Here is a 15,438-nt window from a genome sequence, read left to right on the forward strand (position 1 = left end):
CAAAACGTGTATTCAACACGCAAAACTGGGCGCGTCCAACTTAAAATCTAAGGGCATAATATATAAATATGACTCTAAATTTGACATCAAATTATAACTTTGACCTTAAACTTTGACAGTGCACAAATATGAACTTTAACTATTTAAAACTGCACAAATATGACCTTTAAATGACTTTTCACTATTATTTTTTTATTATTTTCGGCTTAGAGATTAAAATGACATCTAATTTCTTTTGTCATTGCGGAAAAAGAGCAATATTGAAGATTTATTAATTAGGTGGGTCAGCCTCATACGAAAAAATCTCACCAGTATGTATATATATTATAAAGCATAGGGTGAATTTAAGTTATATAATATATCTAAATATAATTTATTTAAATATTAAATTAAAGATGAAACTATACTAATAATAAAAAAAATTATACTTTTAATAAAACGTTATTAAGGATAGTAGTAGTAGTATATTAAATTAACGTTATCAAATTAACATTATTAAAACGTTATTAAATTAACGCAGGGGCGGACCTACGTGGTTGCCATGGGTTCACCCGAAACCCCTCGGTAAAAAAATTACGTTGTATATATAAGGTAAAAATCTATATTTATGTAAGTATATTAATGTTTAACCACATGAAACAAGACACTTAGATAGTCCAATTGTGTTATTTGCTCTTCTTAGGCGCTTCCTTCAGCCTACTGCGCGAATTCGATCCCTAAATAATAATAATAATAATAATAATAATAATAATAAAAACGACGCCGTTTTAACATAAAAAATAAAACTTTGACAGTGCACAAATATGACCTTTAACTATTCAAAATTGCACAAATATGACCTCCTTCCAAGTCAACCCTTTTAACGACGTGGCACCGTGTGATTGAATTACCTTCCACATAGGCGCGAGTGAAATTCACGCATGGGGGTTGCAAAATCGGAGGTCATATTTGTTCCAATTTTTAATAGTTAAAGGTCCTATTTGTGCACTCAAAGTTTAAGGTCAAAGTTATAATTTGGTGTCAAGTTTAAGGTCATATTTATGTATTATCTCTCTCTCTATATACACAAGTCTTAAAAAGACATCCCACATCTGATTGTCATTGGTACAAACCTTTAAATACAAAATGATAACAATAGCTAAAGTACCTTACATGCGAGTAAGCATAGGATAAATAAAGAGAGATCGGTTAATCTTGGAGTCTGCCAGCACTACTTCGATCTCCTCAACGTCAATGCTGGAAGAAAATAATCTACAAGTTTCTACTCAGTTCAATACCTGCACGGGGTGCAGAAAATAAGAAAAAGAAAAGAGAAGTAAAGGTGAGTACGAAACTACATGTACTCAACAAGTATCATCAATAACCGACCCTAATTCAAAGCAAGGGCGAAAATTACCACCTCAACTATCCAAAACTTCCTAACAATTTAAAATTCAGTATATACATCACTTTATCCTAACGGGGTAAACCAACACAATGATCCATAGACATATCAAACACAAGATTGACACATTGATCTAGGTGAGTCGACACTGTTCATTTATATTCAACAACAGGGGAAGTCATTTATAAAAAGACTCATAGGTACGATATAACAGGCTTAATCAGTTATCATTAACCAACCCTATGGAATAACAATAAAGAGATAGTATATATATATATATATCATGCTACCAAAAGGGTGCTACATATCTATCTTTTGATCAAACCACTGTCATAACCATATCTCATCATACCTCAACCTCCCAACCAATATAAGATGAAATAAGATAATGTAATGAAGTGAAATGAATGCGCAAGTGCAATATCTCAAACAAAGTGTTATCAATGTAATACAATACAAGAATAAATACTAACACAGTATCAAATCGTATCAAGAAATATCCATGTAATGTAATGTAATATAGTGATGATGATGAATGGTGAAACTCATCAAATGACTTTCTGTATACACCCACCGAGCACACATCTTTCACATAGGATTCGTGAGATTCATAACCCATATACTCATATAATCTCAATCTTATGTCTCACAATCAATCTTACTGGCACATCCCTTGATATAGGTATTTTATGAAGTGTCTCATTTTCTTACGAAAATTCAAAATGTCTCAATGGTACCAATATCTCATGAATATGCATGCGTGATATGAGGATTAATGCTCACAACTAATCAGTATGAAGATCAAAATCTATTCAATACATGTATAAGGAGCTCAAAATCACTCAATGTATCAATAATTCATGATATTAGTTTTTACTTGGCACCACCAAAATAAACAGTCATGTAGTCATCAATATTATCATTTTAAACCTCTCACTCGGACATCACTATAATTAATATGCTATTAAATGCTTAGATAAGACCTACAATATCAAGTCAAGCCCACACTCGGAAGATACAATGATAAATAAGACATTTAATACACAAAACATGATCAATAACGACAAGTCAAGCTCCCACTCAGGCATCACAACAATATATCCTCTCAAATCAAAAGCAATATGCATATAAGCCCCCGTTTGAGTGCACAATCATATATAATCACCCAATCCCAAAATGAAGTTCACATAAGCCCCACATGGACCATGTGAAATAACCGACAATCCTAATAATAATAAATTACAGACTATCCAAATCTAACTTGGTCCATACATTAAGCCTCAACTATTACAAGTTTATTCATACTTTATGTATCCTCTAAAACGTCAATCATTCCATTAATAACGATGATCATAACATAATTATCCCCTAATAAGGCACTAAATTTCAATCGTCACAATAAAGTCCACTAACAAAATTCAAGCTCTAAAATAGGTATTCAACATCAATTATTTGAGAATCACTAGATTATCTAACTACATTCTACTCAAAGGGTATTTAAGAGTTGTAATACTAACTATCAAGACAAGAATCTAACTACAATCCATCAAAGACTCTGGTACCTGTGGAGATGCTCGTCATTTCACCTAAGCAGGACCCCCGATCCTAAATGAAGCACAATATACAAAAGAATAAGCATACAATATAGAAACACTTTGAAAAATAATAAGGTACATCTTGACTTGCTTTAAATGAAGATTCATAGACCCAAACACCGTCCAAAGCCCCAACTGGAAGCTTAACTTTTGGAAATCATCACCAAATATATCCAATCTAGACAAAAATGTCATCTACAAGTCAAAACAAAGCTAACGATACCCATATTAACCTATTCAAGATAGGTTTAAAAGTGGATTTGAAAAATAAGTTTAAAAATAAAAGAGATAAAATTAAAATTTTATTTAAGAAACATATTCCCCATATCAAGAGCAGACTATAGTTGAAAATCCCAAGAAAAACTGAATAAAAATCAGACCCCAAATGAAGAATAATCAATTAATGTTTTATCGGGTAAAACTTCCAAAATAATGTTGAAAAGATCAAGGATTTGAAGTTGTTTCAAAGATGAATCTAATGGAAAGTGATAGAATAAAGGCTTAGCAACTTATCTACGAAAGAAATCATGAAAATCCCTTTAAAATTACCTTAATTCGAGCTTTAAAAGTTAAAAAATGGAGAGAAAATAATATTTGGCTAAAAATAGGGATAATATTTTGTCCTAGTCTGCTGTCCTTCACGAACGCGGGCCCTTGTTTGCGATCGCGAGGCTGACCAATTCGGACCATTGCAAATGCTAGCCCCAGGGTCGCGAACGTGAAAAAAAATTACTCAACCCTTCACGAACATGAGCCTCTAGCTGTGAATGCGAAGGTAAGGATAATAGAACTTTGTGAATATGAGCCTAGGGCTACGAACGCGAAGAAAAAGGGAGCTTACACCAGATTATAGCTGAAAACCAATAAAGGTACAATTCAAAACTCTTCGAAAGAGCCCTTAAGATTCATTTGGTATTGCACAAAATAAACCAATAATGTTACTAGGCTAATTTCAAAGTTTCGGACTCAATGGAGATCTCAATTATTTGAAAAGGATCACTTTCAACAAATTAATGCCAGGGGCCCCTTTAAGGCCAAATTTAAATAGTTTCTAAACGAAAGATCGGAATACAAATAAGGGCTTGGGACCCGAACTAACTACGCGACTAAACCAATATTGACATCCTAGACCTAATGGAATTGTCAAAATTATCATCTGAAGCTCGAATTACAAAATGTTGACTGAAGTCAAACTAATCCCTTTAAGGGTGTTCAAAACCACAATTTCATGTAAAATAATTTTGAACGCATCGAGAAACATGTTGTCACAACCCAAAATCCAAAGGTTATGATGACACTTGTTGCGACGAACCTTAACAAGTAAGCCTATCACCCTAACCAATATATAAAGGGGGAAAGACAATAATAATCCTACGGTAAGGATTCTAGAATTAAATCGAACTATACAAGTATAATAAATACGGAAAGAAATATAATAATGCATCCATAACTCCCAAATCAGGTGCCAACAGTATAAGAATGTATCTAGTACAACTCGAATCTATAGAAATACATAAAATATCCAAATATAAGAGAAAATCTATCTCTGGAATGAAAGTAAAGAGATAGTCTAAAGAGAAAGTAGTAGAAGACATTCGGACGCTTGGAAATCATCAACTACCTTGAAAGCTCCAACAATCGCCCGATTTAAGGAATGTGGGATGCACTCAAACCTTAATCTGCATCGAAAGGGTACAGTAGGAGTGAGTACGATCCACTTGTACTTAGTTGGTATCATAGACTGACCGAGCAAATTAGAAAACAAAGTACATAAAATACACACCAAGGGAACGTCACCTGAAATCAGAAAATGTCCCTCAACAACAACAATATAACAAGTATAACACAATTATATATCATATAACATGCAAGTATAAATAGAGAAAAACATGTATATACAAGAGGGTCAAGTATAAGTAACTGGATATAGAGCAAGTAGACATATAACAAGTCATTATGGAAATTCAATCACAGATTCAATTAGAATAAGACAAATGCAATGTCTAATAATAATAATAATGTGATTGTCACGACTCGAGGCTACCCCCTAGTTGTGACAACAGTGCTTACGATCACAAGTGACCACAAGCTAACCCATGAGCTGGTACCTGCTGTGAGCACTAAATAAAGTAATAAAATACACATGTGCGGAAATCAACTGTCAATGCCATAAGGTTTAAATACTAAAACAAGCTTAAATTATAGATCTGAAGTATGAAGACATACTGAAAAGACTGATAAAATGATTAACTATCTGAATGTCTAAAAATCCTCTAACTAATTGATTGTGAAGTGATGGGAAAAACTCCCAACTAACTCCGACTGAAAGGAAATACTTAACTACTAAGATAAACTAAAATAAAACAATTATGTCCTCGATAGATGAGGGCTCACTATTGCTGCTGCTACTGAAGTGCTGGACTGTCTAAGTACGGTTGAGAAATTGAGCATCTAAACTTATGATATTAAATATCATAGCGCAAAGAAGAGTATGCGATCAATACTTTGAATGTACTCATATATGAGATGAGGTTAAGCTGAAATATATGGGTTCATATGCATGAAATAATAACTGACTAAATGGCATGAGGTAACTGATATGAGTGCATGAAAACTAAAATACTAAGAATGCAAGACCAAGCATATAATATGTCTGAAATAATCTATAAAACTGAAATTTTAAAATCTGGTAGTTGAATAGCTGATAATTTGTATGCTTTGGTCAAGCAAACCCGGAACTGAATTCTGTACTTAATACTAAACTGATACTATGGGAGGTATCATCTAATTGACATGCCCCAATCTCAGCTAATTGGGGTCCAACCTGTAACCCCAGTTGGAAGGGTATCAGTACTGTGCCACGGGTACCAACAATGGCTATGTCAACCCTAAACTGGCAGGAAGACATTTTGTCAACCCTAAACTAACAGGAAGACTCATGAGATATGTGTTAACCCTAAACTGACAGGAAGATATCTCAACCTACGTTCGCTACATAGTTCTATAACTTAGGGATTTCTACTAAGAGTCAAACCCTATACTGGAAGAAATGTCCCCATCCCTATGTTTGATCGGTGCTGAATCCTACTCCAAACAGAATGACACTGATTACTGGACTAAACTAAGATTAAATAAGCAAACAACTAATCATGATAATTAACTGGATGACAATGCACATGGTTTGTCTGAAATCATTCTAAAGATACTGAAATTATGTAAACAACTAAGTATCGGGTGTTCATAACCCTCCAACACTGAAGGAAATATCAATAAGGACATATATAGCTTTAAAAACCATAATAATGGGTCATTGTTCAAAAATCAACACTTAAGCATTTCATCAAACACATGAAAAACATGAACTTAAGCATGGGAATGGGTAAAACATGCAATTAAAAAAATAGTTACAATACTCAAACCATTATTTAGGGATTTTAACATGAAAATTCCATCTTTCAAACGTGTAAAGGCTCATTCATCGAAAAAGACTTGTAAACCTAATTTATAATCAAAATTTATAAGAGTTTCATGGAGATAATTCATCATAAACATGTAAAATTCATAATTTAAAACATAAAAAATGGATTTTTGGACTCCATGGGTGAATAGGGCCCATGGATGAACATCACAAATACCTTAACGACTAATTTCTGGAAGGATTCTTGGATTGGAAACTTAAATTCCTTGATTTCTTGTGAAAAGGGCTTGAATCTTAAATTGGGAATGGAGAAGGGTTTTTGACTTGATTACTGATTGCTTAGGGTTAAGAGAGAAGAGTTAATGTGTTTAATACTTCATCAAATCATTTTGAAGTGATTAGGGACGGTTTAGGGGCATTAAATGACTTCAACACCCTTGATTTAAGTCAAAACAGAGCGTTTTTAGCACTGGGTAATGACCTAAGCGACGCCCAAAAAATTGCCTAAGCTAAGGTGGGCAATGCATGGCTGATCACCTAGCCTTGGGTTGGGCGATGCATGGCCAATCGTACACCCATTCTAGTGGACTTAGGTGATTGTTAGGAGACACACAACCCTTTGCATGGCTATAACTTTTCGCTCGGGTATCAGATTATGGGAAAATTGGTATAATTGGAAAGCTAATTTGATTATCTAAAATTTGGTGGGTCTTAAGCTGCCAAATTCCACACATATATAAAGTTATACTCTTTCAAAGCTTACCCTTGTGTAATCGAATACCAAAATTTAACTAAATCAAAGGCTCTTATCTCACTTTGCTCTAAGTGACTCTTACGAACATCTTTTCCACCTCATAATATCTCTTCACATTAGGTTAATGATCATGGAACATGGATTCAAGTATGAATCACGAGACTAGAGTTTACACACGTAGGAACGAAGGTCTGATTTCTAGCTTAGAAACATACGGGGTGTTACTGATGATGATGATGATGATGATGATGCATGAGGTTGGTACACAGCCTTGAAATTGGCACACAACCTTGAGGTTGGCATACAACCTTGAGATTGGCATACAGTCTTGAGCAATATTCAGTATTTTCAATGTTTTCAATATTCCAGTGTTTCCAAGAATTTCAGTATTTCCATAGCACATACATAACATAAGACACAAATCAAGTACTCCTACATGACAACAAGTAAATATAATATAAGAAGAAAAACAAGTGAAATGATGCATATGATAACGTGAGAATGATGATGCAAGATTTGCAACAATTCAAAATGAGTTTTTCCACAACCAATCCACATGGTGTATTTCCCCAACCAGTCCATATGAAGTATTTCTACAACCAACCACAATGTTACAATTCCACAACCACGTGAGCTAATATCCACTCACTATTTCCACTATCCACGTATTTTTCCCATGGTTCATATGCCCATAAAGTAGGATTATATCACACTATGCTAAATTCACCACAATAGACATTTATAATCAACACAATACAATTATTCTTATGTATTCAAGGATATCAAATTATCACATAAGACCCCGCACGGTCACATATCACATGATATATCAGATTTAATAATTCCATCAGATTTAGGCCCCAGCACAGGCACAACATATAGATAGATATATTTTATGATTAGTTCCCACCCTTAACATGCATTTTGGTATATAAATTAACTACCCAACCTATTTTAAAGAGTTAAGCCATAACCTACCTCGAATGCTCGTACGGGTTCGCTACACTTCAATCCCAAAGTCCTACTCCCCATGAACGATCCCAAAATCAACTAAAACCAAGAATATAGAATCTATGCATCAAAATAAAGCTAAAAATACCCATATTGCCTACTTTTGATTCAAGGTCAAAATAGACCCGCAAAATGGATTTTTAAATAAGAAGGGCAAAATCATAACTTTACTTCAAAAATGTGTTTTCCATATTTTTAGGAATCTACAGCTAAAAACCCAAGTCAAATTGAGTAACAAATGATGTTCAAATCGAACAAAGATTATTTTTAGTCTTTATTGGGTAAAATCTTTGAAATTCGTGTTAAAATGAAGAATCAAAGTTTTTTTGAAGGTTAAATTGATGAAAAACTAGAAATTATAAAACTAAAACATTATTCAAGTGAAAATGAGTAAAATTGAGGTTTAAAATCAAGCCCTAAGATTTTTGGGGTTTGAAAAATTTATCAAGAATTTACTAAGAAAAGGGTGAATTTTTAACTTAAATCCATAAGAGAATCAAGAAAAAGACGTTAATCTAGCTTCCCAAGCACGCACAAGCTTCACTTTTAAACTCTCATACTATTTTAGAATTTAACTCTCAAGAGGTAAGGTGAAAGAATGAGAAAAATCCGATAAAAAAGGGCTTTTTATACTGTACCAGGTTACCTGGTACACAAGGCATAAATCGCCCTTCAGGAATGTGATTTACCCTTTGTGCACCAGTAACCTGGTCTACTAGATTTTTAAGTCCAAAACAGACTTCGACGGAGTGTCTGCAAGTCGTTTGGAGTCCAAAATATGCAAATAAACTATGTAACCACACTAAATTCAATGCTCAAAACTCAATAGCGATATCAGAATTTTAGAAAAAAAATCATTTTTATAGAATTGACCCCCAAAATTTGAAATCATAATTTTCCAAATTGAGGATCGAAATGAGATTTAAAAATCATAAAATCCAACCAAATATGTTACCACCATAAAATAAACGCTAGGATCTGCTGGCGCAATCCGTTCAGTCATCTATCAAACAAATCAAAAGATAACAATATAAGTGCATAATAAGGTCTCGAAGCCTTGAAAAATCACAATATCACACAGAAGGCACCAAAATGCATCAAAAATTATGCCAATCATCCCCACACCCCAGAAATACCACAATGAAACTAAAAAAAGGGGTAAAATTGTTATTTTATGCAGAAACACATATTTCATCAAATTTTTAGGTTGTTACATCAACCACCACAAAAAATCTAGTTTATCCTCGAACTAAGACAAAGAAATACCTGAATCAAAGAAGAGTTAGGGGTAAGAACTATGCATATCAGACTCTACCTCCCAGATAGCCTCATCTACAGGTCGATGTCACCACTAAACCTTAAACACAGGGATAAATCTAGAGCGCAACCGCCTAACATCTGTAGCCAATATGGAGATCAACTCCTCAACGAAAGACAACCACTCATCTAACTGAACCGAATTCTAATGAATGATGTAGGACTCATATAGAATGTAATAGTGAGGCATAGAATTATGAAAAACTAGATGAAAAGTGATATTGGAAGTATTTATGCATTCTAGCATCACTATTCTAGCTTTTGTAGCCTTATTTTGAGGATGATTCATGTGATATATGAGTTGATAATGAGATAAATGTGTTTCATAGTGATGAAGCATGTGTTTATAATGGTAGGAGTGAGTTCCAAACAAGTTTATCCTTAAAAGATTCATTTAGAGCTCAATCCAGAAAACTAGTGCTACTAGCTTGAGCTAGGTGCTTGTCTAGTTAATTTTGGTTGATTCTATTGTGTTGAAAGTGTTCTAAATGGTATTTATGTGTTATTATGAGTGGAATAAAGTGTTGTTAATGATAAAAGTTCAATTTGAATGAGTGTACAGCTGAAACAATAAGTGAAAGATCAATGCGAATTACCTTAGCCTTGCTCTTGTTTTGATTCGTCGTAATGGATGTAGTGTTGTGTTTTCTTCTTAATTCGTGTTGCATGGTTGTGTAGGATGATTTTGGACCTGAATAGGATGATATTTTGATGTTAATAAGAGTTGAAATTCATGAGAAATACGCCACAAGACAAGGGTTCAAGAGGGGAGACTCAACACTTAACCAAATTTCGGAGAGCAAATTCCAGAGAGCCTGGGTGATATTGAGGCGCCGCCCCACTTGGAGTGGAGGGATACCCAGGGCGCCACCCCACCTAGTCCCATGATCAACATCTGAAATTTTTCTTGGCCAACACGGATTGGGATTACTTGTACACTATTAATACATATTGTATTACGTTTTAACACATTTTTTAGCATATTTTGGAGAGCAAAGGGCTGCTACAACTTCTTCATTAGGTTTTTGTTATTTTTATTTAGTTCATTCATGTTTGTAGTCATTAATTACTATTTTGTGATTACGATTATGACTATGCATGGCTAAACACCCTTTTTCCGGGGTTGAAGCCAAGAACATAATTATTATTGCTATGGATTAAGTTTGTTTTCTTTGCTTATTAATATTGGTTGTTTGTTTATTCTCGTTTTAACTATTTTAAGAATTCACGACCCTTAGAATACATCCATTGTCAACCTTGTGAACTCGAGAGAGGGAATAGGGTAATAGAATATAGGAATAAGAAGAGTTTGGTTCTTGATTCTTTATAAAATATGAAGCTTGAATTAGTATCTAGGATAGAGATGTACTTAGATACCTTAATTGATTCATATGTAGGATGATATTTGTTAAGAACTTAAGTTAACTATTACATCCCCGCTCAACAGTGTACGTGTAAGGTTTAACTTAGGTAAAAGATTAGAGGTTGGGAAACCATAATCATGCAATTAACCTTATGAATCAACAACCAAGATAAGCAAGTTAACGAATGAAATCCAATAGCATAATATGATTGTTCAGAGTGCTTCAACCCCGGGTTTTCTCCTATTGATTGTTACAAAATCTTTACTTTACGCATTATTTACTTTACTTGCAATTTACAAACTCAATTCTTTCTTTTGGTTACTCTTGCATCAAGTGAATCTAAATTGTGAACTGAAATCAAATCGTTGCCAAATCTAGTCTCTGTGGGATCAATAACTCGGCTTTCTTGAAGGCCACTATATTAATTGGTAGACCACGTACACTTGCGTGTGCGCTGTTAAATAACCGATAAACCTGGGGACAAAGCTAACTCATAGGCCACACCACCAACAGTCCAAAGAATCTCAAACGGGCCAACATACCTGGGGATGAGATTTCTCCTTGTCACAAACCTCATCACACTCTTTATGGGTGAAAATCAAAGAAAAACACGATCACTAATACTATATCTCAAGGTACGAAGTCTACGATCAGTATAACATTTTTTCCTACACTGATCTGCTTGAAGTCTATCTTGAATGACCCAAACTCTATCCAAGGACTCACGAAACATATCCGTACCTTGAGGTCTAACCTCAGAAACACAAACCAATAAACTGGAGAGCGACAATACCTATCATGCAATGCCTTAAAAGAAGCCATATCAATACTGGAATTATAGCTATTATTATATGCCAACCCTGCTAAAGCCAAATATTGTTCCCATTGGACACAATAATCCATCACACAGGCGCGGAGCATATTTTCAAAACCTGAATAGTCCGCTCTGGTTGGCCGTTAGTCTGGGGACGAATCACCATGCTAAAATCAACCCGAGTACCTAACTCATCCTGAAAAGTCTTCCAAAAGTATGAAGTGAACAAAGAACCCTAATCCGAAATGACAGACACCAGTACACCATGATGTCAAACAATCTCGCGAATATAGATAAGGGCCAACCTCTTCGCACTAAAAAAACCTGAATGAGAATGAAATAAGATGACTTGGTCAATCGATCCACGATGACCCAAATGCTATCAAAACCATGTGAAGTGCGAGACAAACTTGTCACAAAGTCCATAATGATCCGTTCCCATTTTCGCTTGGGAATGGGTAACCTCTAAAGCAAACCACCAGGTTTCATATGCTCGGCCTTCACCGGCTGACAACATAGGCAACGAGCCATAAAATCTGCTACATCGTGCCTCATACCACCCCACCAGTAGTGCTGTCTCAAGTCACGATACATCTTGGTGACACCTGGATGGATGTAATATCTAGAACAATGGGTCTCCTACAAGATCAACCTAATCCAGTCACCCATTCTCTAGACATAAACTCGGTTCCAATCCTTAAAACTCTATCTAAATCAAGTGAGGCTTCCTTACCCTTCCCACTCCATGCCTTATCTCGAATCAACCTCAACCTAACATCATTAAATTTATGAGCTCAAATCTGCTCTATCAAACATGATCTAGCCTTCACTAAAGCTAAAACATGCCAGGTGTCGAAATATTAATGTTAACTATCTGGTTAGATAAAGATTGAACATCTAAGGCTAAAGGTTTTTCTTGGGTCAAAAGATGCACCAAGCTACCCATACTAGTCGACTTCCGGCTCAAGACATCCACAACTACATTAGCCTTGCCCGAATGGTAGAGAATAGTCAAGTCATAGTCTTTGAGCAACTCAAGCCAACGATGCTGCCTTATATTAAAATCTGGCTGGGTAAAGAAGTACTGAAGGCTATGATGATCCAAGAGAATATCGCAACGAACTTCATATAGGTAGTGCCTCCACAACTTTAATGCAAAAGCAATCACGCATAACTCCAGATCATGGGTAGGGTAATTCTTCTAATGTGGCTTCAACTAACGAGAAGTATGCACAATTACCTTACACTCCTGCATCAACACAACACCTAACCCAATATTTAAAGCATCCTAAAAGATGGTAAAACCCACTCCCTCCTTGGGAGAAGTCAAGATAGGAGCTGAAGTCAACCAATCCTTGAGATTTTGAAAGCTCGCCTCACAAGCATCGAACTACTAAAAAGAAATCTTCTTCTAGTCACTTAGTCAATGAAGCTGTAATAGATGAAAAGTATAACCAGCTAAACTAGCAAAACTTCAAATCTCGTAGGCTGCAATAGATGAACTACTGCAGTCTTCGCTGGATTAAGCATAATACCATCCTTAGTCACCACATGACCCAAAAAAGAAACAGGCTCCAACCAAAATCATCATTGCGAGAAAGAGGATACTTATTCTTAACCATCACCTTATTCAACTGCCAATAATTAATACACATCCGCATAGACCCATCCTTCTTCTTCACAAACAAGACATGCATACCCTAAGGCGATACACTAGGTTAGATAATTCCCTTATCCAATAACTCCTACAACTAATCCTTCAATTCTTTTAACTCGATTGAGGCCATCTTATAAGAAGGAACAAAAATGATCTTGGTGCCCCGCTCAACATCAATAGCAAAATCAAAATCATAATCCCACGGTATACCAGGAAAATTCGTAGGAAATACATCCATAAACTCATGAGGAACATAAACAAAATCTAAAGAAAGAGGTAAAATAATACTAATATCACAAATATGAGCCAAATAAGATAGACTACCCCTGTCAACCAATCTAAGAGATTGAACATAAGATATGATACTCTTAGGGCCCGAATAAAACGCAAGCTTATAAGCTATCCTTGGTACACCCGACAGACCTAAAGTCACGGTCTTATCAAGACAACCAAAGACGGCATGATAAGGACCCAACTAATCCATACCCAAAATAATATCAAAATCAACCATATCTAACACTATCAAGTCTACCCAAGTATCACAGCCATAAAAAGTCACAATACAAGATCAGGACACCTAATCCACTACTAAAGAATTACCTACTGAGGTAGATACAGAATAGGCATGGCAAGAGGCCCACTAACAGAATCGAAACCCAATGCAAAATACACAGACACATTAGATAAAGTTGATCCGAGGTCAAATAACATAGATGTAGATCTAAAACAAACAAGAACGATGCTTGTAATCACAACATTAGAAGCCTTTATCTCAGGTCTGGCTGGTATAGCGTAGAACTGACCACGACCACCAACTGGCTAAGTAGCCCTACGACCACCACCACGAGCTCCACCATTCAATCTCTCTCACCTCTATTATTACCCATACCTCTCACAGCTGAAATATGAGTAGCTTTAATTACATAGCGGGGATAGTCCTTAGCTAAATAGCCAACCACATGACATACATACCAAGTCCTACGACTCGCCTCAATAGAAAAATGTACCACTAGGTTCAAATGGCCACTTTACACCACTGAACCCGATGATCCACCACCTGAACTCTGTAAGACTTCCTGCACTAGCCTATCCTGATAACCAAAATAACTTTTAAAATCTTTACCACGAGAAAATTGACCTTTGAACTCATCAAAGTGGCACACCTTCTTGGCGCCACCCTGAGATACTCAAAGAATACCCACTATCATCTTAGCATGATTTACAATACTCTGAAAAGATGCCCTAAATACAACCATCTGAGACGTAGCCAACTAAAGAAAGACATCCAGACCCTTTATAAAATTTCGAATCTTCTCAGACTAGGTAGAAATACTAGCATAAAAATAACCAGACAAGGCATGAAAGCGTGCCTCATATTCTGCTATAGTCATGAAGCATTGCTTCAGTTGGTCAAACTCATCACGCATCCAATCTCACAAATTAAAAGGCATAAATCTCTCCAAAAAAGTATTAGTAAACTAATCCCAAGTCAACTCAAGAGCATCAAGAGGTCTAGAACCAACAAATGATCTGCACAAATCTCTCCAGAAAGGTATTAGTGAATTGATCCCAAGTCTACTCAGGAGCATCAAGAGGTATAGAACCAACAAACGATCTCCACCAATCTCTCATAATATCTCTCAACTGATAGGTAGTATAAGCCTCCCAATGTGACTCAAGAGAACCTAAGTTATGCAGCTTCTCATGACAATTAATCAAGAACTCTTGGGCATCCTCGCCCAGAAAACCTATAAATCTAGGAGGACCCAAACAATTAAATCTTTCAAACCTCTTCTAATCATCAGAAGACATTACAGTACTTACAACAAGAGAGGCATAGTGAATCTAGCAGGCTAAGATCCCATCTTTGGAGGTAATATTATTGAAGGATGAACTCTTATTCTTGGAAGACCAAGTTCAAATATCAATGTTGAAATAGGAATAAAACTCAGGGTTTGAGGAGTACCCAAAATAGAAGCAGGTGCAATAAGAGGATACACACTCTGAACTGGAGGAAAACCCATCATAACCAAAGGATAACCCTCTAATGGGTCAATAAATGCACAAACAATCCCTCTAATACTGGGCAGACAAACTCTAAGGAACTAGAGTAGGACGGACACC

The sequence above is a fragment of the Capsicum annuum genome, chromosome 6 (genome assembly GCF_002878395.1).
Source record: "Capsicum annuum cultivar UCD-10X-F1 chromosome 6, UCD10Xv1.1, whole genome shotgun sequence".
Classification (NCBI taxonomy): domain Eukaryota; kingdom Viridiplantae; phylum Streptophyta; class Magnoliopsida; order Solanales; family Solanaceae; genus Capsicum; species Capsicum annuum.